This window comes from Tupaia chinensis, unplaced genomic scaffold (genome assembly GCF_000334495.1).
Source record: "Tupaia chinensis unplaced genomic scaffold, TupChi_1.0 Scaffold000037_3, whole genome shotgun sequence".
Classification (NCBI taxonomy): domain Eukaryota; kingdom Metazoa; phylum Chordata; class Mammalia; order Scandentia; family Tupaiidae; genus Tupaia; species Tupaia belangeri.
In genome coordinates this window covers 1697613-1725013 of record NW_006159486.1, presented here as the reverse complement: position 1 = coordinate 1725013, position 27401 = coordinate 1697613, and the positions used below count along the sequence as shown (strand labels likewise).

Sequence of the window (27401 nt, the reverse complement as noted above, 5' to 3'; positions counted from 1 at the left end):
TTGATATTGTACCACAAAAAACATTGTTTAATACAAGGTCATGAAGATATACACCCATTTCCTCCTAAGAATCTGATAGTTTTAACTTTTGCTTTTAGATCTCTGATTTATTTTGAGCTCATTTAGTATGATATGCATAAGGAATCCAAAGTCATTTTTTGCATGTTGATATCTAATTATCCTAGCATCATTTGTTGAACAGAGTATTCTTTTATATCCTAAAAGATTATTACACATGTGTCTTACCATCATTATTGAAAATCATTCAGCAATAAAGATAAATGTTTATTTGCTTACTACTGTCTATTCCATCAATGTATACATCTATTCTTATGTCACCATCAATTTTTGTTGTTGTTTTGTTTTGTTTTATTTTTGGAGAGAGACAGAGAGACAGATAGCAAGAAATCACCTCCAGAGGGATGGACACATCACAATCCCTTCTCCTCCATTCTCCTCTCAGGGTCTTGGGCATGCATGCATACGCACCAAGCATGAGTTTAAGCCACCAGGTCCGGGATTCAAACCATGATCGACTACATAGGAGCCCAGTGACATAGCTATTATGCCAACTGCTGGTCCCACCATCAGTTTTTTTTTTTTTTTTTTGGGGGGGGGGGGGGGAAGAGATTTTCACTGTAGGGCGCGTGCGCTCGCCAGACAGACAGAGAGAGACATAGAGACAGAAAGCAAGAAATCACCCCCCAGGGGGGATGGTCACACCGCAATCCCTTCTCCTCCATTCTCCTCTCGGGATCTTGGGCACGCACGCACACGCGCCCGGCATGAGTTTTTTAAGCCACCGGGTCCGGGACATGAACCGCGGTCAACTACGTGGGAGTCCAGCGACATAGCCATTACGCTAACTGCTGGTTCCCCCCACCATCAGTTTTGATTACTGTGGTTTGTAGTAAGTTTTGATATTGAAAAATATACTTAAAAATTATTTATCTTTATCAAGATTGTTTTGACTATGCTGGATATATTGAAATTCAACATAAATTTGAAACGTATCTTATAAATTTGTGCCATAATAAAAAAAGGTAAGATTTTGATAGGAGCTGCAAACAGCCTTTCTATCAGTTTTAAAGTACTGCTATCTTATCAAAACTAACTCTTCATTACACAAACATGTGTTTCATTTTTATTTAAATTTTTAATTTCTCTCAATGATATTTTGTAGTTTTCAAAGAAAAAGGTTTGTAATTCTTCAGTTAAATGATTTTTAATTTTTTCTTTTTGATTGCATTACAAATTAAATTATTTGCTCAATTTTATTTTGGGATTGTCCCTTGCTAACACATGTAATTAAATTTATTATGTTCGATTGTATGTGGTTATGCTGAACCAGCACCTGGGCCTGGTATCAGGCTCCAGCCTTCTTAGCCATGCTGCCTTCCTCTCACGGCTTCCCAGCCTTGGACCCCCACAAAGTGAGTGAGCTCCAGGCCTTTGTGAAAATGTGTAAGCAGGATCCAAGCATTCTGTGCACCAAGGAGATGCTCTTCCTGAGAGAGTGGGTGGAGAATGTGGGGGGGTAAAGTATCACCAGCTACCCAGAAAGTTAAATCAGAAGGGCATATCAAGGAAGAAAAAACAGAGAGTACAAAAGTGGAGGAAAAATAAATAAATTCATAAAAAAATATTTTGATCAATGGGACTGGATAGAATTGTTCACATATTGAAATGTTCACTTCATAAGCTAAATGATGTCATTGAATGTATATAAAAATAAATAAATTCATAAGAAAAAAGAAAGTGGAGGAAAACATAAAGACAGAGGAACCATCAAGTGAGGAAAGCGATCTAGAAATTGACAATAAAGGTGTGATTGAACCAGACACTGATGCCCCTCAAGAAATGGAAGATGAAAAGGTAGAGATAACTGAGGAGATGATGGATTCAGCAAATGATAAGAAAGTAGCTGCCATTGAAGCCCTAAATGATGGTGAACTACAGATAGCCATTGACTTGTCTACAGAGGCCATCAAGCTGAACCCTCACTTGGCTATTCTGTATGCCAAGAGAGCCAGTGTCTTCATCGAATTACAGAAGCCAAATGCTGCCATTCAAGACTGTAACAGAGCCATTGGAATAAATCCTGATTCAGCTCAATCTTGCAAGTGGAGAGGAAAAGCTCACAGACTTCTGGGCCATTGTGAAAAAGCAGCACATGGTCTTGCCCTTGCTTGTAAACTGGATTATGATGAAGATGCTAGTGCCATGTTGAAAGAAGTTCAATCAAGGGCCCAGAAAATTGCAGAACTGTTGACGGAAAAAAATAACCAACTGTAAAATTAATAATTAATAATTAATACAATTTATTTGTAAGTCAAATGTGAGTGACCTAGGCTCAGAGAAGAGGCATACATGCCTTTTCTCAGGGTGATCATGTACAGGGGCTCCTTTTATTTCTTTTTGAGATTGACTGACAACATTTAGTGAAGAGATTTTCCATTGGTCTGGCCCAAAAAAGGTGGGACATGTAGAAATGGGGGCTTGTAGGTTATAGGTGGGTTCCACAATTTTTAGGTGGTGATTGGAAGGGAAGAGCTGTGTCTTGGGAAGAGATTAGCACAAGTATATACTGTAATTGGTTGAAATATACATCTCAAAGACACTATGCCAGGGACAGGAAGTAGGAAGAATCCTGTTAATAGAAAATAAATGGTCTGTTAATGTTTGTGGCATGGCTTCCCCAGTCCCTTTTGAAAAGATTTTGGAAAAATAGGAAAAATAGTCAAACTTCTGTCCACAGAACATTGGAGAAAGTATGAGCCAAAACATGAAGCATGAGAAATCAAAGAGAGAATAAAAAGAGTTAAGAAGACTTTAGAAGAGCATGAAAAAGCCCAAAGGCAGGAAGAAACCAGGACAATCAGGAGCTCAGTATGGCTCTTTTACAGGTGGCTTTCCCAGGGCAATGCCTGGTAATTTTCCTGGAGGAATGCCTGGAGTGGGAGGGGGTATGCCTGGAATGGCAGGGATGCCTGGGCTCAATGAAATTCTTAGTAATCTAGAGGTTCTTGCAGCCATGCAGGATCCTGAAGTTATGGTGGCCTTCCAGGATGTGGCCTAGATCCCAGAAAATATGTCAAAATATCAGAGAAACCCAAAGGTTATGAATCTCATCAGTAAATTGTCAGCCAAGTTTGGAGGTCAAGTACAATGTCTTTCTGACAAAGTAAAGTCCTTGCTGAAGGATAAGCAACCTAGGTTACCTAATGGATGTTGCAATAAAATACAAACCAGCGTATCTCCAACCTTCTCAGCAAGAAAGCTGGGGTGCTTTGAATATAATCCCTACCCCTTTGCCCCAAATGCAGCTGAAACATTTTATAGTGGTTTGCCATTAGGGTATTTATTCAGATAATGTTTTCTCAGTAGGAATTGCAAACTTTAATCACTTTTAAACCTTAAAAATATTTCAAACAAACTAAAAGGGTATGTTAATTCAACATTTTTCTTTACTAATCATTTTTGGTTTTCCTTTGAATTATTGGGCAAGGAAGGTACTTAAATATGGAAGATGTATTACTCTAGTTTGAGTTAAAAATAGGCTTACTAGTAGGAGGCCAATGTAACTCATAAGTAGATAAAGTTTGAGTTGAATATATGGTTACCAAGGCATTTTGATTTACCTTTTTTTTTTAAGAGGTTTTTGCTGTAGGGCATGTGCGCTTGCCAGAGAGAAAGAGAGAGACAGAGAGACAGAAAGTGAGAAATCACTCCCTAGAGTGGATGGCCATGCCACAGTCCCTTCTCCTCCATTCTCCCCTTGGGATCCTGGTCATGCACGCACATGCGCCTGTTGTGAGTTTAGGCTGGTGGGTCCGGGACTCAAATCGTGGTTGACTACATGCGAGTCCAGAGACGTAGTCATTATGCTTACTGCTGGTCCTGCTGATTTATCTTTTTAAGTGCTTTAAAAATAATTATTTCAGGACTGCAAGATGACGGAATGGCTATGTCACTGGACTCCCATGTAGTCACCATGGTTCAAGTCCCAGACCCAGTGGCTTAAACTCACTTTGGGCATATGTATGTGCATGCCCAAGAACCCAAGAGGAGAATGAAGGAGAAGGGATTGCGGCATGGCCATCTCTGCTGGGAGGTGATTTCTCTATTTTTGTCTTTCTGTCTCTCTCTATCTTTCTGGTGAGCATGTGTGCCCTATAGCAAAAACCTCTCCAAAAGAAAAAAAGATTTATTTCAGTTAAACTATAGGGACCATTAGTATTTCAATAGACCCTGGTTGGGGACTGGTAGTACTTGGCAAGGCGGCAAACATCTCTGTGTTGTGTAACATGGACCTTGTACAGGCTGCCTTCAGGCTTACACTGGGGTGAAGAGAGGAATTGGTGTAATCCTGCAGTAGAGCTGAATTACTCTTAGCTCTCTTTTTGTCCAATATATCAAATAAATGTTTCATATTATTTTCACACAGGGGAAATAAGGGAGTATTTATCTTTTCACATTTTTATGTTTAAAATTAAATTTCCTGGTCAAAATAAAATAAATAAATAAATAAATTTAATATGTTCATCTTCACTCCACAACCTGGCTCTACATGTTTATTCATTTCAATGACTTTTTTAGTGGATTCCTAAGGATTTTCTATATATGAAGTCATGTCAAATACTTAGTTTATCTGACTAGAATCACTAGTACAATACAGAATAGTGTGTTCAGTATTTTTTATTATAATTTTAATTGGCATACAATTGTTGTACATTTTTATGAGATATGGTGTGATTTTTTTAATACATTAATACAATATATAATGATCAGGGAAATAAAAATCTCCACCATCTCAAACACTTGTCATTGCTTTACATTGTGAACTTAAAAAATTCTTTCTTCTAGTATTTTGAAATATATCTTGAATTTTCTACAATTTAGTTATACCACCATGATTAATACTTCAGAGCTCATTTTACCTATCTACTTGTACTTTTGAATAGGTTAATCAGGTTTTTCCTATGCCCTTCACCCACTTCTCTTCCTGGCTTCTAACATGCATTGCTTTGGTCTTCACTTGCATGTGATCAGATCTTCTAACTTTTACTAATGAGTGAGAACTTGTAATATTTGTTATTAGTATGTCAAAGAGAGATCTGTGCTCCATTGCTCATTGTAATACCATTTACAGTAACTAAGCTATGGAATCAACCTATATGCCTTATAGTCGATGAAAGGATAAATAAAATGTGATATAAATAAATATACATATACACAATGGAGTATTATTCAGCTATGAAAAGGATGTAATCCCATCATTTACACCAACATGGATGGACCCAGAGTAAATAATGCTAAATAAAATAAGCAAGGCACTGTTAATTCTTTTTATCATCAAATGGCTTTTGATTTTTTAAATGCCTTCTCTGTATCTATTAGGATGATCATGCATTTTTTGTCCTTTTCTGTTGATAAATTGTATTATATTGGATACTGTTTTCTTTTTAAAGTTTTTGCAATAGGGTATATGTGCTCACTAGAGAAGAGAGAAAAAGAGACATAGTAAAAGGGAAAGTGAGAAATCACCCTCTAGGAGGGATGGCCACATAGCAATCTCTTCTTCTCCATTGTCTTCCTGGGATTTGTGGCATACACATACACAGGCTTAGTGTGCTTTTCAAGACACAGGTTCAGAACTTTGAAGTGATCAGCCACATGGTAGTCCAGTGCCTGAATGATTTTCTTCTTGACCCAATTTACACTCTTGGGATAAATCCCATTTGGTCATGATGTGCTGTCTCTATCTTATGCTCCCAAATTTGTTTGCTAGTATTTGCTGAGAAATTTGACTAGAGTTGTAACTGACAGTGGTTTGTAGATTTATTTTTCTGTCATGTCTTTGGTTTGATATCAGAGTAATAATGACATCACAGAATAAGTTGAAAATATTCCATCTGGTATTTTTTGAAGAGTTTGTAAAGAAATGATACTAATTATTCTTTTAATATTTGATAGACCTCACCAGTAACAGCATCTATCTCTAACTGAGATTTTCCTTTGTGTAAATCTTTATGACTTTTTTTTTAACTTATTATGGGTCTATTTTGACATTTAATTATTTCTTTAGTCTCTTTCTGTAATTTGTGACTTTCTATAAATCTGTTCTTTTATTCAAGCCATTACTAGTGATGTCTCCATGTTCATTCTAGATTTTAGTAATTTGAGTCTCAGTAGTTTGGATTCCCTGCTCCGCATACTAGTCCACCTTGCTAAAGATTTGCTATTAAAATATATATATTTAATTTTAATTATTGTTACTATTATTACTTTTATTCTTATAAAAGACATGAACACTCACCAAAGAAAGACAAAGAGAGGGAAAAGGAGAGAGAAGGTAAGAAAGCAAGCTGCCAGGTCCAGTACTTGAACCACAGTTGGCCATGTGGAAGTCCAGTACTTCATCAGCCATGCCATCTGCTGGCCCCACAATCTGCCAATCTTATGGCATTTTTTAAAGAACCAACTTTGGAATTTCTTGATTTTTAAATTTTATTAATTATCTACTCTAATTTTATGTCCCTTCTCTTATTTTTTTGAGGTTGGTTTTCTATTTTTATCCATTGTATTAAAATGAAAAACTGATTATTTATTTCAATTTTTATATTTTCTTTTTATTTTTAATATAAAACTTAATAGCTATAAATTTTTTTCTGAACAATGCTTTAGCTACATCCCAAAGTTCTTATAAACTTTATTTTTTTCATCTCCTTTGATTTCCCTTTTGATGGTTTCTTTGACCCACTAGTAGTTTGGGAGTATATTGCTTAATTTTCATTAACTTTCCAAATTCTGTTCTATTATTTAATTTAATTTTGTTCCATTATGACCAAAGGAAATACTGTACACATTTTTATCCATTAAATATATTACTTTAAATTTTAGTAATTTTGAAATCAAATCTTAAGGCTTCTTTTATGGTCTAGAATATAGTTTTTCCTGGAGTAGTTTCATACACCCTTGAGAAGAACACGCATTGTTGCTGAATGAAGTATTCTATATATGTCTGTTACATCTTGTTTATTTATAAGACTTGAATTTGGACTAGCCATGGCCTGGTTGTTAAGGCACCTAGCTCCCATATGAGCAACTGCATGGTTGGAGTCCTGGACCTGGTGGTTTGAGAAATATGCCAGATATATGTGTATACATATGCACAAAATCTAGAAAGGAGGAAAAGATAGAAGAGAAAGGATTGTGACATGACCATTCTCTATGGGGGAGTATTTTCTCAATTCTCAACTTCACTTTCTCCCCTCTCTCCAGTGAGTGTACATACCCCTTATAAAAGGGAGAAGAGGGACCAGCAGTTGCTGTAATGGCTAAGTCACTGGACTCCCATGTAGTTGACCAGTTTGAGTCCTGGACCTGGTGACTTAAACTCACACCGGGCATGTATGCATGCATGCCAATGATCCTGAGAGGAGAATGGAGGAGAAGGGATTGTGGGGTAGCCATCCCTCCCGGGGGGTGATTTTATGCTTTCTGTCTCTCGGTCTCTCCTCTTCCTGGTGAGTACATGCGCCCTATAGCAAAAACCACTCCAAAGAAAGGGAAGAAAAAGCTAAGGTAAATATTTTCTATTTTCTTGTTTCTCTTTTGGTAAGTTAAATATTATTGAAAGTGAAGAACTAAAATTGTCCAATTATTATGAGGAAAAAGGTCATTAAAAATGCATTATATGAAGAAATTGCATGAATTACAATTTTTTGTAACAAAATTAATTTGTACTTTATTTTTCCACAAACGTTTCAAGTTTCCTCAAATTATTTATTTATTCCTGTGTAATCAATTTACCATCTAGGTTTATTTCCTTATTTCAATATATTTTTGTTCTCCATTTACCTTCTTTGTATTTTATGCTAAATATCTATATAACATATGGCAAAAATTTCAGTTATATGCACATTGCTTTATATAATTGTTTTTATATTAACTAAGATAACTAAGAAGGATGTATAAATGATATTCTACTTTATAATTTCATAAATTATCTTTACTCTGTGTATGTTTTATATATGTGTATATGTGTGCATAGGTATTCAAATACTGTCTGAAGTTACTTGTTTTCTGCCCAAAAAACTTCCTTTAGCCTTCCTGATAAGGTATGCTAGAGATCAATTTTCCCAGATTTTATTTATCTTTAGATAAGAATGCTTTATTTTAAATTTATTTTTGAAAGCTAGTTTTACTAGATGAAATTTCCTTAGTTTACAAATTTTCTTTTTTAAAAAATATTTTAAATATATAACCTGCATCCTTCTGTTCTCATGGTTTCTGATTAGAAGTTAGTGCCTAAACTTTTTTTTTTTTTTTCATTTTTGGAGAGGTTTTTGCCATAGGGTGCGCACGCTCACCAGACAGACAGAGACACAGAGATAGAAAGCGAAAAATCACCCCCCAGGGGAGATGGCCATGCCACAATCCCTTCTCATCCATTCTCCTCTCGGGATCTTGGGCATGTACACACACACACCCAGCATGAGTTTTAAGCCACCGGGTCCGGGACGCAAACCGCAGTTGACTACATGGGAGTCCAGCGACATAGCCATTATATTACACTAACTGCTGGTCCCTGCACCTAAACTTTTTGAGAATAACTTCCACCTGATGAGTTGTTTTCTCTTGTCTGTTTTTAAGAATTTTTTTTTTTTTGTCTTTGTCTTTTAACAAAGTGTGGATCTTTTTTGTTTGTTTCCTACTTAGAATTTGCTGAGTTTTTGAGATGTGTAGATTAATGACATTATCAAATTTGGGAAGTTGTTAGTCATTATTTCTTCAAATGTTTCTTCTTTTTACCCTTTTCATATTATCTTCTCCCAGTACTCCATAATGCTTTTGTTGCTGGGCTTAATGGTGGCCCATGTTTCTCTGTGACTCTGCCTATTTTCCTTTATTCTTATTGTTTCCTGTTCATCCATATCAATCTATTTTCAAATTTGATTTTTTTCCATGTGTTAGACAAAATTGGTTGTATAGGTCATTTAGTGATTTAATTTTGTATTTGTTATACTTTTTTTTTTTTTGGAGAGGTTTTTGCTATAGGGCATGTGTGCTCGCCAGACGGACAGAGAGAGACAGAGAGACAGAAAGCAAAAAATCACCCCAATCCCTTCTCCTCCATTCTCCTCTCACGAACTTGGGCACGCACGCACATACACCCGGCGTGAGTTTTAAGCCACCAGGTCTGGGACGCGAACCGCGGTTGACTACATGGGAGTTCAGTGACATAGCCATTATGCTAACTGCTGGTCCCTGTTTTTGTTATACTTTTGAACTTCAGAATTTTCCCTTAGTTTTAGAATTTTTGTCTCTGTATTATTAATAGTCTATATTTGATGTAATACAAACTTTGTATTTCATATATTTTACTTACTCAAATATGTTTTTCTTGAGTTCTTTGAATATATTTATAATAATTGCTTGGAAATCTTAGTTAAATATGACACTAACATTTTTTCAAAGATAGTTTCTGTTGCCTACTTTTTTAATGTGGGATTGTCATACTTTCTTATTTCTTTGCTTGTGTGTTGAAATTAGAAAATGTAAATAACATATTATAGTAACTCTGCATATAAAATAGAATATCATTTATACATCCTTCTTAGTTATCTAATCCTGTATCCCTTAATCAGACTTTATTGTTGTTTACACCCTTAATTGTTTTTGTTTCTGTTATTTTAGATTGGGCTTACTAGGTCACTAACTTCCTGTCTCTGCTTTGTCAGTAGCTAGGATTGTTGCAGAAACAAGTGAAGAAACCAAGCACCACTCTAGAGTAGGATAACTCAGGTTTATTACTCCAGTGAACCCAGAGGAGTTCACACTCCAAGCCCTGGACAAAGAACAAGCATGACATCAGGCTTATATAAGGGCTCATGTAGCAAGGGTGGGAGAGGGGCTTTGTGCATGGGAAAGTTCTGTGTGAATCGACTTGAGTCAATCTTGCTATCTATAGTCTGCATCTGCTGGGCCTGGTCTCTCACACTCAGGAGTGTCTGATCAAACTGACTTAGGATGATATTTGTGGTATGCAGTTGCTGGGCTCAGTCACTTATAGGGAGATCATGCTTTAGCACTTCCCCAGGGCGTTGCAAGCAGTTTACAGAAGCAGAACAGCATTTGTTTAGACAATTACAGAAATAAAAAATGGAAAGAAAAGGAAAACAATTCTGGCAGAACAAAGTCCATATCAGGATCATAGGCAAGTGACAGCATGCCCAACTTTTTTAGACAAGGTTTTGCTATATTGTCCATGCAGGCCACAAAGTCATGATTCCCCTGCCTCATCCTCTGGAGTAGGGGCAACTACTTGGTACACAACACCATACTGACTTTTCTGATGGCCAGGAATCAAACCAGACCTCTCAGGTGGCCTCTCCTTTCTGGGTAGCAGTGTCAATCAGTACACACTACCACACATGAGGCTGAGTCCTTATTTGTTTAGAGACTTGACTGGAAGTCTACTCCACACTTCAGTGCATAGTGTCTAAAGTTTCTTTTCGGAGGATGAACTCTTAGGCATGTCCATGGTCACCCAGGATGACAATGGGTTTAAGATGGTTCTTAAGACTGCCTCATTCCCTGTCTATCTTTAAAGCTGTGTGCCTCTTTTTGGTATTTCACACATGAGTTAGCTTCCACTAACTACTCTGTTATTTTTGATGTCCCAGGTCATAATAGTTCAGCAGCAATTAAATTTGGTCCTCTTTGTTAATGTAATCTCTGAAATCAGTCTTTCAAATTTGTCCTGATTCCAGGTAAACCTTGAATCTGGTCTTTCAAGTTTTCTATAATCCTAGGAGAGCTTTTCTTAACTATCTTTTTCTCTAGTTGTTCCTAGTACGTTCTAATCCTAGGAGGGCTGTTCTTAGCTATCTTTTTCTCTAGTTGTTCCTAGTACGTTTCTAACTGCTTTATAGTTTAGCAGTTATTCTAATGAAACTGACAACCTTTTCTTAATTTTCTACCTTTATATTCTACATTATTTATCACAGCACATTTAAGTTTAGAGTTTCCTCACATTCAAAATAGTTGTTTGGGGAAAAGACTCAAACCATGTCTTTTTTTAAGAATTATTTTATTTAACTTTATTATTTATTTATTATTAGTATTTTTTAACTTGACCAGAGAGGGACAGAGAGAGAGAGAGAGTGAGAGGGAAAGTGAGAAAGCAGGCCACCCGGTCCAGGACTCAAACTGTGGTTGACCATGTGGGAGCCCAGTGCCTTTAACTACCACACTGCTTACCGGCCCCCAAACTTTGTCTTCTAACAGTTCATACCTTCCCTTCCACGAAACCTCTGCACCACTGCTCTGAAGTTGGAGCAAGGTAAGTGTCCTAGCATAGTCCGAGTAATACCCTGGCCCGTGTGTAGGGCACTGTTCTGATTTGGGAATGAGGGAACAGTCTTATTATCTTCTCATCATGCTTCTCCTAACACTGAACCCCTGTGCTATAAACATTCTTAAATGAAGGCTATCATGGCCTAAGTGATATACCTGAAGGTCAGTTTCTCCCTTTAAGGTAAAGCTGGGTAGAGAAAAGAAGTCCTTGATCTCAGCTGGTCTTGCCTAGAATAGAGCCTGTGCCACACTGAGCTGGGAGGATGAGGAATGCCAGTGACTGGTCCCTCTCAAAGAACTGGGAAGAGAGGCAGACCTGTGTTTTTTATGCACCTGTCTAGGTTTCCATCATACTGATTTGAGAAAAGAGCAGGAAGGAACTAGGTATAGCTTTAATGCCACAGACTTGCTGCTCTTTCAGAGATTCAGTAGATTTTCTTGATTAAATATTTCTTATTTGTTTTATGCCCTTCGTACAATTTCCAGAGACAGTAAATGGATGGGATGGTGTTTAGAACAATTTTCACCAGTTATGATTGTTTCTCTAGGAAGAAAATCCATTGAGCTTCTTGTGCTGCTATCCTGGAAGTGATGCTCATCAGTGTAGGTTACATAGATTGCATCTACAGAGAGATGCTCAGTCTGTTGAAAGGGAACTTCTTGTTTTAGAATAAAGCACACAGAAATTCAGATAAGGAAATCAATTGGAAATAAGTTAGGAAGTCATGTAATTAGTATAAAACAATGTTCCTTATATTTGAGTATGCCTCAAGATCATCTGTGTGTGTGTGTTAGAAGTCAAGATTTTTTTATACTCTCTCCCTAAAGCTACTGAGTCAATAGCATCCAGAAAGTGTCCATCAATTTTATTGCAAAATTAGTGCCTCAGTTGACATTAAATATTGCTGTTAAAGGAGTCTAAAATATGTAGTAGAGAATTTGAAAGAGCTATATCCAAAATCTAGGAATATGTAAAGGAAGTACAAAAAATGAATTACACATGCATCTCCAAAAAAGAGAATAGTACTATAAAAAGCAGGGAATTGTTCTTCAGCAATGACTGACAGGTCCTACAATTCAGAAAATGAAAGAATTGAACAAATTTAAGATATTTGGAATTAATTGGTAGACTTTAGGATAAACTCAGTTGTAAAGTGTTATGCATATCAAAAAATAAAACATTACAAAATAAAACAAAAACCAAGAACACCATCATCAACTCAGAAACAAATGTGAGGATAGTGAATCTAAAACACAAATTAATGATGAAAATCTCATTATGACAGTGAAAAAGTACAATGATATGAATACTGTGAATAGGCCAACAAAAGCTCTATATAAGTTTTGATCAAGCTAAAAATCATAGGGCTCACTAGGATTTCAAATAACATAAAATCCTCAGAAATTTAGAATTAGGGAAGATTTAGATATAACCTAATCATTTCTATATTGGTATATTTATTTACTTTTCATTTATTCATTCACTTATTCAATGTATCATTGTTTTTGAGTGGTTATTATGACCAGGCATGGAGTAAGTCCATGAATAGAATGAATAAAGATCCCAGATAGAGGTGGTATTTAAACCTAAGACCTGGAGAAATGTAATAAATTTTTATGAGTTAATTATTGACACAGAAAAGTATAGAGCTCTAAAATAATGAATATCAATTAAAAAAAATTAAGTTTTGCTATAAAGTACATGTCCTCACCAGAGACAGAAAGGGGAGGGGAGAATGAGAAATTATTCGCCAGGGGCGATGGTCATACCACAATTCCTTCTCCAATCTTCTCTGAATTTTGGGTGTGCATGCACACATACTTGCTGTGATTCTCAACCTATAAGGTCAGAGACTCTAACCATGATGTTTGCTATGTGGAATCTGGTACTTTAATACTAACTCAGAGTTCTAGCATCATAACATCAATGGAAATAGACAGAAAATTATATAGACCAGAAGTAATTCTGGGTGAAAATGGTGAAAATAAAGACATTTGGAGCTTAAGTATTAAGTGAAAAAAAAAAAAAAAAAAAAAAAAAGGACCAATACAACTAATAATTTAAAATCCACACTATAACTTTTTTTTTTTGGAGAGGTTTCCACACAATACCTTTTTTTTTTTTTTTTTTTGGAGAGGTTTTTGCTATAGGACATGTGCACTCACCAGAAAGACAGAGAGACAGAAACTGAGAAATAACACCCCCCGCCCCCAGGGGGGATAGCCATGATGCAATCCCTTCTCTTCCATTCTCTTCTCAGGATCTTGAGCATTCACACACACACACCAGATGTGAGTTTTAAGTCACAGGGTCTGAGTTTCGAACTGCAGTCGACTACACAGGAGTCCAGCAACATAGCCATTATTCTAAATGCTGGTCCCTCTAATACCTTTTTTTTAATTGCTATTGCTCTCACAAAAATGGGTAGAGGTCACTTCCTCAACTACTTAAGAATTAAATGAACATTGAACCAGAGTAGCAATGCAACCTCTTTAAAACAAAACAAAATATAAATTATATTTTGGGAGTTACTAGCATTCCTACACATGATCCAAGACTTTTTAAAATGGGTGCTTGAGAAGCCTCCTGTAAGGATGATAAGATCTTAGTATTGAATGAACACCTACCATATGCTAAGCACACTGACCTGTCTTCATACGTTTTATATTTAGATTGAATGCAGAATATTTAAAGGACAGAAATAAGCAAACAAACCAAAAAAAAGTTAAGCACTTTAGGCAAAAGAATTAGGATTTGCAAAATGCTAAAAAGACACTGTCTACTTTAGTAATCATACAAATATACAAACTATGAATGGTTTATATAAATAGCCCTGTGATTATGTGATTATAAGATCCATCAAGAATGGTTAAGATAAATCTTCAAGCGGTTAATTATGTTCTTTAAATTTATCTACATGCCAAAAAATCTAGAGAAAAGAGAAAGATTTATTTTTTATATTGGTAAGTATTCAGAATTGTTTAAGAAATATTGAATGACCTCTGGACTAAGCTAAATGATACACTTCAGACTCCTAAAGCTCTGTTCAGTTCATTAAACTATACTTCCTCTTCTGTTATTTTCTTTTTCTATAAACTCAAAATTGAGCTTCTAAATAAATGTGAAGTGATTTCAAATTCCTTACTATGAATGGGACCTGCAGATGGCAAAATGGTTACATTGCTGGACTCCTACATGACCCACCATGGTTCAATTCTGGATCTGGAGGCTTGAAACTCAAGCTGAGAGCATGTGTGTTTGTGTGTATGTGTATGTGTCCAAAATCTAAAGAGGAGACTAGAGGAGAAGGGATTGTGGCATGACCTCTCTGAGGGGTGATTTAAACTAAAACTGCATATTAAAGTATATGAGCAAATTTTGTCACATACAGGTGGGGACATACCATTCCTCTGATTAGAAAATAATATTAATCTCAGAAAGAGAGATCAGTTTGTGACAGGCTGCACTGATAGCTCCAATTGGTAGCAGTCCCGAGTTGGGATAGGATATAACTAATTCAAAATCTGCCTGTTTCTTGGCAGAATTGCTCTTTGTAATTTTATTGTCTCTGTAAATATGAATTTGAGACAGTGTTTCTAGTTTAATTAGATGAATATGTTATACAAAGTTGCTGATTCTCTTTATGGTAATACCAACATATGAAGATCATACTTAGAGGATGGAAAGGGAAAATATCTAGGAGAAAATGTTAGAATGAGATAACGACATTCCAACATCAGCATATCAGATTCATGTTTTTCTCTTAACTCTCAGTATAACTGCAGCATTTAACAACAACAACAAAAAAGTCATGCGATCTTTTTCCCCCATTAAAGTTCAGAAAATTGAACCAAAGAATGAATTCCACCTTAATATATTACTAAAACTGAATTGGAGACCCAGATGAATAAAGAAGTCTCTTTCTGGAAGATTTTATGAAACATTTGAAAACTCTGCTTATCTTTGCACTACCACTGAGCAAATGCTTACCTACAGTATGGATTCTCATACTGTATATCCAGGTTTGTTAACACAGCAACAATTAAAAATTAAAAACATTACATTATGGACTTGAATTTGGGATAACAAATAAAAAATAAAGATGTTAAATAGCTTTTAGCAGATGGAAACCCATTTTGCATATAAGGATGCCCAACTGGTTGTAAAGGGAGCAAAAATGATAAACTCAAGAGTTGTAAACCCATTTTACATATAAGGATACCCAACTGGTGTAAAGGGAGCAAAAATGATAAACTCAAGAGACCCAGATGTTGTTTTATAGTCAATCTACTGAAGAGAAAATAACACAACTTACTTTGTAACTGAAAAAAAAGGAAAGTAGTCTGACATGCTATTACAGAACTCTTTATCAACTTATTTCTCTAGTGTACAAATAGATTGTGTGATAACAGAAGATATGATAGGAAACAGAGGAATTTATTAACTAAGCAAATTATTAGCCATTCAAATAAGCTCACTTTGAAAAATCTTATAAACTAGAAAAGGGTCAAAAGATTACAACAAAAGCAAGTTATGTTTTCAAACTAGTATCAAGCATTTATAGTGATGTGTAACTGCATTTTCCCTTCTTATTAAAAGCAACAAAAAAAAGGCCCACAGTCCACAGATTTCAAATCAGCTTGTCCCGTTTTTAGGAAATGGGGCAAGGCAAAATGAGTCAAAATTCCTCTCATACATTAACAATAACACTGAACACGTCTTTCTGTACATTTGATAGTCATAAAATTGACAGCTACCATAGCAATGCATTATATTAAGGCAATTACTCAGGCATCAGAGTCATTGTCATAATAAAATTAATTAATTAGAGGTAGTATCTGGCAATGAGTAGAGTCTGATAATTGAGAACCCATTTTTAAGGTTGCATAGGGTTGTAAATGACAAGGAAGTAGATCACTGACTTTACAACTTTTTCATCCTTCACCTGCCTACTACCCATTTTTCTTTTTTCAACCAACCAAGAAAAATAAAGGCCAAGAAAAAGACCTGACAATTATATATTTCTATTCACTTTTGGTTGGATGGAGATTCAGAGTTTTCCTCCTAAAGTTTCCTCTGTTTGTAATAACCTCCTTATCTTTCTTAAATCGGACAATGTTCTCCAACCATTAAGAAGTAAATTATTTTAGTTCAGACATTATGTCTTACAGAAACTACTTTCTGGACTCCATAGATTATGTTACATGTCTCCACTATACAAACCTGCTTCTCAGCCCTGTTGCATTGTATGAAAATTAAATGTTTATGTCAGTTTCTAGAACCAGCCTGGAAACTTCACGAGGATAATGTACCCCTTGATACCCCTTATCTTGGTACCCCTAAATACACATACTTGCATGTTATAGGCCTTTAATAAATATTAGCAGGACTGTAAGAAAATTCAGGATAGTGTTTTGGGAAACACTTTAATTTCATAATTAAATATTAGAAAGAGATCAAGGCTGAAGTAAATTTGTATTACTCTGACTAAAACCATTTTGGTTGCTGTCAGTGGAGACAATGTTCTGGAATTCATATTTGCATCAACACTCAAATCTTCATTATAAAGCTATTTAAACTTGCTAAGCCCCATATTGTTCATTCTTTATAATATTAATAATGATAATACTTCCTTTACCCTGTTCCTCACAATATAATCACAAAAATACCCTGACTCATTGTAAACCTCCATTAAATAATAACTGCAATTGTTAGCATTGTCATTGTTGTTAGGAATGATAGTCAATGTTCCACAGGTGGTAGTAATTAAGATTAAGCCCATGAAAAACACCAAGAGGATATCCAAGCTGACTAATGCAGTCTTTTTTTTTTTTTTTTTTGAGAGATTTTCACTATAGGGCGCGTGCGCTCGCCAGACAGACAGAGAGAGACATAGAGACAGAAAGCGAGAAATCACCCCCCAGGGGGGATGGTCACGCCGCAATCCCTTCTCCTCCATTCTCCTCTCGGGATCTTGGGCACGCACGCACACGCGCCCGGTGTGAGTTTTAAGCCACCGGGTCCGGGACACGAACCGCGGTCGACTACGTGGGAATCCAGCGACATAGCCATTACGCTAACTGCTGGTTCCCACTAATGCAGTCTTTTTAATAAGCTTCTTCAACATAAACATAAGTATGCCTGACAATGTTTTTTAAAATCAAAGGTTTCACTTTCAGAGGTAATTTTCCAGTTTATTCTTTCATACTGAGTATAACTTCCTCTGTTTGCCACTATAAAGTGACCAGGACGTGTTCGGCCTCTTTAATGGCTTTGTGTAAATGTTTTGAACTTTTAAAAAGTTTTTAGAGGACTTTATGTCTTATCTTCAATATTTAAAATAGATGATAAAGGTGTAAACATTGTCCACTCAACATTTAAAGAAATAAAGTAAAAGATAATGCTTATCAAATATGCTCCTAAGAGTTGATATTTTTAAGACAATCAGATTTCACTGACTAAAAGATGATTATGTTAGATTTCCATTTATTTTTATAAAAGAAAACTTTCAGACTTAATATTGTACAGGTCCTGCAGCTGGTATCGTGGTTCAGGTGTTGGACTCCCACATGGCTAACAGTAGTTTGAGTTCCAGATCTGACAACTTGAAACTCATGCTGTACATGTACACATTTGTGCCCAAAATTCCAAGAGGAGACTAGAGAAGAAGGGATTGTCATCTCTCGTGAAGGATGATTTCTCACATTCCCTCACTGTCTCTCTGACTTCAGCGAGATTACGTGCCCTGTAGCAAAACCTTTAGAAAAATTAATATTATACTTACTATGTAAGAAATGTACTGAAACTATGTGTAAACTTTTTAAAATTAAAAGTACATACTATTCTCTTTTCTCTTTATAATAAATTTACAGATTAATCAATTCAGTTAAAATATTAACAAAAAGAACTTAAAGATAGAAAATGGCTATTAAAATCTCCTAGGCAAATTGCCTTCCTCAATAATACAATCTGCTTTATTGGCATAGTATTAATTTTTATAAGATCACTGTAAGTCCAAGCAACTCAATGGGTACTATAAACTCATATTTTAAATATAATATGGAACTAAAATATCTATTATTGCTTTCAAACATGTTGGAAAACAATAATTTTGTGCTTAACTGTAAATTTATTTTATTTATAATAATCACAATTGTGTACTTCTGTCTATCTAGTCCTAAAAGATATAAACCAAATGAATTTATACCCTGCTTCATTCACAAATGAATTGTGCTCTTGAATTTTAACATGCTATTCCTAAAACTATTAGCTGTGTATCTGCTTTATGGGATGTTCCTACATAAGCTGGCTGTTCATCAATTAGGTGTCCATACATTTCTTTGAAAGCTATATTATAATTAAAGTTTAGGTTAATACTATTCAGTAACCATAAAACAGACATAAAATAATTATAACTCATTTAGTGAAATTAGAAAAGGAGCAATTATTAGACTCCCATTTTGCAGCTTTGCTGTGAGGGATAGATAATCTATCTGCAAGATGTACTTTAAGAACACCATTTTCAAAGAAATAAACTAGATAGATTACTGCTTTGTTTTTGAGCACTTGAGGCAGGAGTGGAGCTGAAAACTTGTGAATGTGAGTTTCTCAAACTTTCCTGAGTGTTTAGAGGCAAACAGAAAAAATATATATATAGTAATAGTAAAAACTTGAAAGAGATTTCTACTTACTCTAATATTTGTGAAGAAATTATATGCCTGAAAGTTGACATATATGCTACAGGAATTGATTTATATTTGCAAAGTATATTTCACATAAAGTTGCATAAATATATATATATATTTCTTACATTGCAATAATTCAAACCCTATCTCAAAATCTTAATGATCAATCATTTTACTCAGTGTACTTCAGACTGATAGATTTGTGTGAATGCCAAAAGAAGTGTATTTGGGCTTTACAATTTGCCTTTTTATCCAAACATTCACTCCCTGACAAAGGTATATTCATTCATCCATCCAGAGATAATTAAGAAAAGATAATATAACTCAGAAATTTAAAGTAGAGAGAATAACAGATTGTCTCTGCATTCCCTTTCATGATATCCTGAGTAGTTTTACTGTGATATGATACCTTCAGTATTTAAGGAAGAAAAAAAAAAAAAACTGCCTATCTTTCTATTTATCCAACATGATAGATTTTATAGAAAATAAATTGGACAGGTTCAGCATACATTTAATTTTCTTCAACTGTTGCTGGAAAAAATTACTGTTAGCAAGAATTCATATTTTCAGGCTGGTGAGATGGCACACCTTGTGAAATAAAAAGACCAGGTAACATATTTACACCAATCTCATATGGCTTTGAAAGGGAAAATATAAAACCTTTTGGCATTAGTTTTAAGAAAAGCGAGAAGGTTCACTCTTTCTTCCTTGTTTTCACCACCAATGATCTATGAATATTTAGCTCATGTTATAATCTTCTTAAAGCTACATTATTCTTCCTTTAAAATACAAATTTTGTTGACACATATTGCAGTTGGCAGAGCATTAGGAAGAAAAGCAAAACCAAACCAAAACAAAACAAAATAGTGAGATAAGCTGGTTAAAGAGAATTGAGCTCTTCCTTAATTGTATTTGTATAATAATAAATTAATAGAACTTGTTTTGATTCTTGTTCAGTGAAAACAAAGATATGTCCAGAGATTTATATCTGACAACTATGAACAAAAAGAAAGAAGGACAGAAAGAGGTTTCCTTTCGAGAGTCCTTTTCTGTCATTTACGCTGTTTACATGTTTCTTCACTTTTACCTTTCTTTCTTGCTTTCTTACCACTGGGAATCCAATGACAACACAGGGTCACTGGGGCTCTGTCCAGTTCTAGACAGATGTAGCTACCGTCAGAGTTTGATGATGACAGAATGAGACTTCCAGAATGCACTAGTGAGTTCTGTGACAATTGTTAAAGTTGTCACTTAGAATAAATAAAAGACAACACATTGATTACTGTCAATACTCACTAACTACCTTTTCTTTGTGTACATAAAATGCTTTTGTTTTTTGTATCAAAAAATATCAGAGAACAGTACCCAAAATAGGTCACATTATTCATAGTCCTGGGAAAGACTCTCAGGCATCATAATTTACACTGAGCTGAAAGAAATTAAGATTTTTAAGATGAGTTCAGTCTTGCTAGACAAGTGAGGGGAATTAATTGAATGAAAATGCAAAATTAAAAGCAAATGATGAATTTGGCTAATTTCTTCCCCTTTCAATGTTAAAGTGTATTCCTCTGACCATTCCCCAGGAACATTGCTTGCACTAACAGCTGTGAATTATAGGTTTTCAGTAAAGTACAGAGTTTTGTTTTGTTTTTGTTCTTTTTAAGAAAAAGCAGCTGATGAACACTTGTCTCAAAGATTTAAAGGATTCATTCTACTTTTTAATAATCCTATGTGCCTTTAAAATATTTTAATACTTTCTCACATGTTTCCCACACTACAAATTGAAATTAAGAGGGCAATCGACAGGAGGAATAATGTTCTTATTTCTCAGCACCACAAATATGTTTAGGGATCAGATAAGAGTTTAATGGTAAAAAGAACTATATTATTATTGAATGTACTTTGATAATTTAAAATAATTGATTAATTACTTATCAAAAATAAGCAACCTGCCTTTGATTTAAAATTGAAACTCAATGTTTATCTACCTATTTATCGTTAAGAGATTAGATCAATTTATTCAAATCATGAAACAGATTAAGTTTGCAAGATACAGCAGGGAATAAGAAAATAACTTATTTTAACTAACTGTTTCACATTTGCTATGGTTGATTTTCATGCCACATTTGTCTTAAGTAAATAAGAACATTTCATTGTCAGGTCTAGAGGAGTTAAAAAGAAAGGGAAAATAGGAGACTATATTGATTATACAAATATTAGAGTTATTAATAGCCTTAAATAAATCAGTGATAAAAACCTTTAAAGTATTCATAAGGTTTTATATACACGAGGTTGGTATTACCTATAAGAAAACTAGATAACAAAAGAATCAGACAACAATATAAATAGTTCCATAAAATGTCTGAAAGATGATGCTATTGGAACATCATTTATGTTATAGACTGTCAAGGATTTCATTACTATCAGTGCATGATTTTAACAAGAAATAGTAAAACTGTAAAAAGCTTTTTTCTACTCTAAAAGTGAAAAAATATTTGAAGAATACTGTAATTTGGGAAATTTATTTTGAAAATTAATATAAGCTTGTTTTTCAAAATTTTCAGGTTATTTAAATCTTTCAAATTTAGAGATAAGAATAGTAATATACCATATAAAATCATGACTCACAGAGTGTATATAGAAGACAATAACTTTATTTTTTTATACTGCTTTGATTTGACCTTCAAACTTGATGCCCCTGCCACAGTAAAAAATTATAAAAATATTTTAAATATTAACTATTTTATATATAACATTTTTATAATTAATAATATATATCATTTATTTGTAATACTACTAATTTGGCACTTAGATGTTCCTTTCAAATATTCATGAAATTTCAATAGAAAAAGAGTCTTTCCATGTAAAATATATTTCTACTATACAGAGAATTTAAAAAATAGCATCTTAATATATTCCTATCACATTTTGAAATGTTGACATTTGTGTAAGGCAAAATCTAAAAGTTTTAGCATAAAACAATATTAGTGTTCACTGTGAATATGTGAGAATTGTGCTATGTATATTTTAACTACCTAACATGATAAAATAAGCATGACTTTCCATCTCTCCCCTCTATTTCCAAACCACTTCAGGACCTGGTGGTGTACTTCAACCTCAACCTCAGGGTTTTTTTTTGGGGGGCGGGGAGTTTTTCACTATAGGGCACGTGCGCTTGCCAGATAGAAATAGAGACAGAAAGCGATAAATCACCCCCCAGGGGGGATGGTCACACCGCAATCCCTTCTCCTCCATTCTCCTCTTGGGATCTTGGGCACGCACGCACATGCGCCCGGCGTGAGTTTTAAGCCACCGGGTCCAGGACGCGAACTGCGGTCGACTATGTAGGAGTCCAGCAACATAGCCATTATGCTAACTGCTGGTTCCCTCAACCTCAGGTTTTGAAAGACTTTTTGTTAATTTGTTTTATATTCATAATTTTTGCTATTTTTACTTACTATTATCTCTTAGTAAAATATTTTTAGATTTATAAGATAAAAACAAAGCAAACTCTTGAGGAAATCTGCAACTGAATAAGTAATAAGCATAAGAATAATGCTGAGGTTCCAAGGCTTGGATATTCTTTAAGATTATTAGCAATAATATTGCTGGAATAAAAACCTGAACCCATGTCATTCTTGAAACTAAACAGAACGTGTATCTTTGGAGCATGTTTTCCTTTGTCATAAAAAGTGTTATTTTCCAGGTTAGCTAATCAAAGTGAAATATGATATCAAAGTTAAAACTAGGCAAGATACAACTTTAGTCATGAGATAAGGATACATTTTCAACTTTATGCCTTTATAATTAATTACCAGTTTAGAAAGCCACACTTTTCTATCAGAATAAACTTCAGTCCTAAGATAGATATCTGCAACATAAATTTTGCTGAGTTAACCTTCTACAAATGTATTGTGGTTAGAAATAAAATAAAAGCACAGATACATACTGTGAATCCTTTTCTCCTACACCATCAGGGAAATTTTATCAGAGTATGAGAAAATGTTGGCAATTTTGCACACGTGAGGGGATACACTGAATTATTTTTCCAGGCCCCACTACAACATCAATCCTTTGAATTTAGGTTCAGTCCACAGAAAATTAAAAGAAATGAAGGGAGGGAATATGAAGGCTACAGAAAGAGAGGGAAAAAAAAGAAAACTGAAATGGCACAAAGATAAATAAAAAGTGAGTACTGATATTATTTTGATATTATATTTGACAGAGTGGTTAGACACTTGCTATATTAAACTCAGAGCCTTACAATCTATCTTTGTAGGGTCATAATTTTGATGCTATTTAGATAACATTCTTTTTCCAAATTAAATTTTTACACTTTGATTACCTTATCGTATTCTTCCAGTAACATCTCTCAATTTTTATAGTAGTAAATTTAAAAAGACATCTGTATCAGAAGGAGACTCTCAAAAGAATGAAGACATCTGTCTTCGAAAAGAAATAGCCTACAAGAGGAATAAAACAAAAAGAATGATCCCTTACGTGGGCAGAGCAGAACAAGAGGCTGGAGTGATTCTGACTCTAATCTATTCGACTGGAAGCCAAGGTGGTGGTTCTTACATCAGCAGTATGAAGGAAAAAGTAGAAAAATGTTCCTACATAAAATCAGAGACACAAAAAGTATCCTAGATAGAAGTACTGAGGAAAACATTTCAGTATAGAAGTATCAATAGAAATCTGAAAAATAGGTTCATGAATTCTATCCAAATTAGAATATCATACAAAAAGTAGCTATTTGCTGTGTTAATCTAATTCTGACAATACGTTATAACAAAAATAAGGCGCTGACCAAAGTAACTCAATAAACTGTGCATTAAAATGACTATGCCTAAAAATATTTATTTACACAAAAGATTTTTTCTACGGCCAACTAAACTTTATTCACATAAAATCCCCTATATTTTGATGAAAAGTTGTTGCAGTAGAAACTGCCTTAAAAATAATATCAACATTCAAAGAGTTTTAAAAGAGAAAAGTACTTTGAAGATCATTTAGTTTATATGTTAGACATGAAAAAAATAAAGACCCAGAGATATCAGACTTTCTTATCCCCAAATCTCTTAATCACTGATATAGATTGACACATAACATATATAGATATATATGATAGATAAAATAGAGACATATATCTTCTATGATTACTGTAACATTTTATTGCTATATATTATAATATGAATTGGATGACTATAATGTTCTCTCTTTATACATATATGTATGTAGATATATTTGCGATCAATTAATTTCTTACATGGTATTAGCTCTTTTTATATTCTAATGGTGTCATAGCCCAACTTTCTTTTCTTTTTTTTTTTGGAGAGATTTTCGCTATAGGGCGCGTGTGCTCGCCAGACAGACAGAGAGAGACATAGAGACAGAAAGCGAGAAATCACCCCCCAGAGGGGATGGTCACGCCGCAATCCCTTCTTCTCCATTCTCCTCTCTGGATCTTGGGCACGCACGCACACGTGCCCGGCATGAGCCCTAAGCCACCGGGTCTGGGACTCAAATTGAGGTTGACCACGTGGGAGTCCAGCCACACAGCCATTAAGCTAACTGCTGGTTCCCTTTCTTTTAAATTAATTATTTATTTGATTGGTTTCTAAATTTTTTTTCTATTTTTTAAATCTTGAACATTAGAACAGCCTGCCTTTGAAACAATTACCTCAGTCCTCAGTGTCTTTCAATAAAAATTACATGAATCACTCAGAAGATGAATGTCTTAGAAGTCATAACTATCATTTGTTTTCTTTTTGAGATAAAATACACACATACACAAACACACACACACATATATAATCATTATTTTCATAACCTCAGATTCCCAGTTCTCCAAAAATAAAAATAATAATTTATGGTGTTTCATTTACACATGTGTTTATACATCTGAAATAGCAAATAACTCTTTTGTGTCAAGAATATATGTTTCAGATTGAAAGACTAGATTGGATTTCAGTTCTAACATTATTCACATTTCTCCTGGCTCTATCTTCAGTACTTGGTTCAATCTATGTTATCTCTTACCTTTGCCTATTAGCATCAATAGCACTTCTTTTTATTAGTCTCTTGGCAATCACTGATGTTTTATGTATAATGCTGCTTAAATTTAATTGAAGTGTAAGTTTCAGTTTAATTATGAGGTTCTCTGATACCTTTAGCACTTTTTTCTCCATGATCATTATAACAATTTCTATATAATCTCTTTAAAATTATTCATTTATTAAATGTCTATTAGACAATCCATTTAAAAAAACTAACTAAAATTTTGTAATGATCTTACTGTATTTTAATAAAAATTTTACTGAAATGCACCTTTTAGAATAGTTCAAACACTGGCCTTTACTAGTCTAGTATTTTTAAAAATTTACATTTAATATCTTTAGAGTACACAACATGGTTTTTCCCAGCATAAATACAGTGCCTATTAGTCAAATCAAAAACTACTATACATATCAACAAACAACTTTTCATTTTTATGTATATTAAATGTTATGTTTATTATTTTCCTTGATCCCCTCCCTCCTACCACCTATTGCCTACCTCTATTACCCACCCCATCCTATACTGTCTCTAGTATCTACATTTGCCCTCCCTGCTTTTATGCCTTCCAATCTTTTAGTTTCTGCTATAAAGTGCAGATATTTTATATATATTGAATAGGGACATACAATGCCTGTATTTCATAGTCTGGCTTGCTTCTCTTAACATTAAATCTTCTATGTTCGTCAAATTTCTACCAAAAGTTAAGGTCTCATTGTTTTTTTTTTTGTTGTTGTTGTTGTTGTTGTTTTTCGGGGTTTTTTTTGTTTGTTTGTTTTTATGACTAGTAGTATTCCATACAGAATATATCCACATTTGTTTCTTTTCTTTTCTTTCTTTCTTTCTTTCTTTTTTTTTTTTTTTGAGAGATTTTCACTGTAGGGCGTGTGCGCTCGCCAGACAGACAGACAGAGACATAGAGACAGAAAGCGAGAAATCACCCCCCAGGGGGGATGGTCACGCCACAATCCCTTCTCCTCCATTCTCCTCTCGGGATCTTGGGCACGCACGCACATGCGCCTGGCGTGAGTTTTAAGCCACCAGGTCCGGGACACGAACCGCGGTCGACTACGTGGGAATCCAGCGACATAGCCATTACGCTAACTGCTGGTTCCCATTTTTTTTTTTTTTTGAGAGAGACTTTTCCATATGGAATTTGTGCTCACTAGAGATACAGAGAGGCCGAAAGCAAGAAATCACCCCCTAGGAGGGGAAGGCCACATACCAATCCCTTCTCCTCTCAGGATTTTGGGCACAAATGCATACACGCCCTGCATGAGTGTCAAGCTGCCGGGTCTACAGAACGTGTATCTTTGGAGCATGTTTTCCTTTGTCATAAAAAGTGTTATTTTCCAGGTTAGTTAATCAAAGTGAAATATGATATCAAAGTTAAAACTAGGCAAGATACAACTTTAGTCATGAGATAAGGATACATTTTCAACTTTATGCCTTTATAATTAATTACCAGTTTAGAAAGCCACACTTTTCTATCAGAATAAACTTCAGTCCTAAGATAGATATCTGCAACATAAATTTTGCTGAGTTAACCTTCTACAAATGTATTGTGGTTAGAAATAAAATAAAAGCACAGATACATACTGTGAATCCTTTTCTCCTACACCATCAGGGAAATTTTATCAGAGTATGAGAAAATGTTGGCAATTTTGCACACGTGAGGGGATACACTGAATTATTTTTCCAGGCCCCACTACAACATCAATCCTTTGAATTTAGGTTCAGTCCACAGAAAATTAAAAGAAATGAAGGGAGGGAATATGAAGGCTACAGAAAGAGAGGGAAAAAAAAGAAAACTGAAATGGCACAAAGATAAATAAAAAGTGAGTACTGATATTATTTTGATATTATATTTGACAGAGTGGTTAGACACTTGCTATATTAAACTCAGAGCCTTACAATCTATCTTTGTAGGGTCATAATTTTGATGCTATTTAGATAACATTCTTTTTCCAAATTAAATTTTTACACTTTGATTACCTTATCGTATTCTTCCAGTAACATCTCTCAATTTTTATAGTAGTAAATTTAAAAAGACATCTGTATCAGAAGGAGACTCTCAAAAGAATGAAGACATCTGTCTTCGAAAAGAAATAGCCTACAAGAGGAATAAAACAAAAAGAATGATCCCTTATGTGGGCAGAGCAGAACAAGAGGCTGGAGTGATTCTGACTCTAATCTATTCGACTGGAAGCCAAGGTGGTGGTTCTTACATCAGCAGTATGAAGGAAAAAGTAGAAAAATGTTCCTACATAAAATCAGAGACACAAAAAGTATCCTAG

At 34.6% G+C, this 27401-nt stretch overlaps 1 pseudogene; it reads left to right on the top strand.

The window, feature by feature from the left end:
* Positions 1 to 1388: 1388 nt before the first annotated feature.
* Positions 1389 to 27401, top strand: LOC102487175 (hsc70-interacting protein-like; annotated as a pseudogene).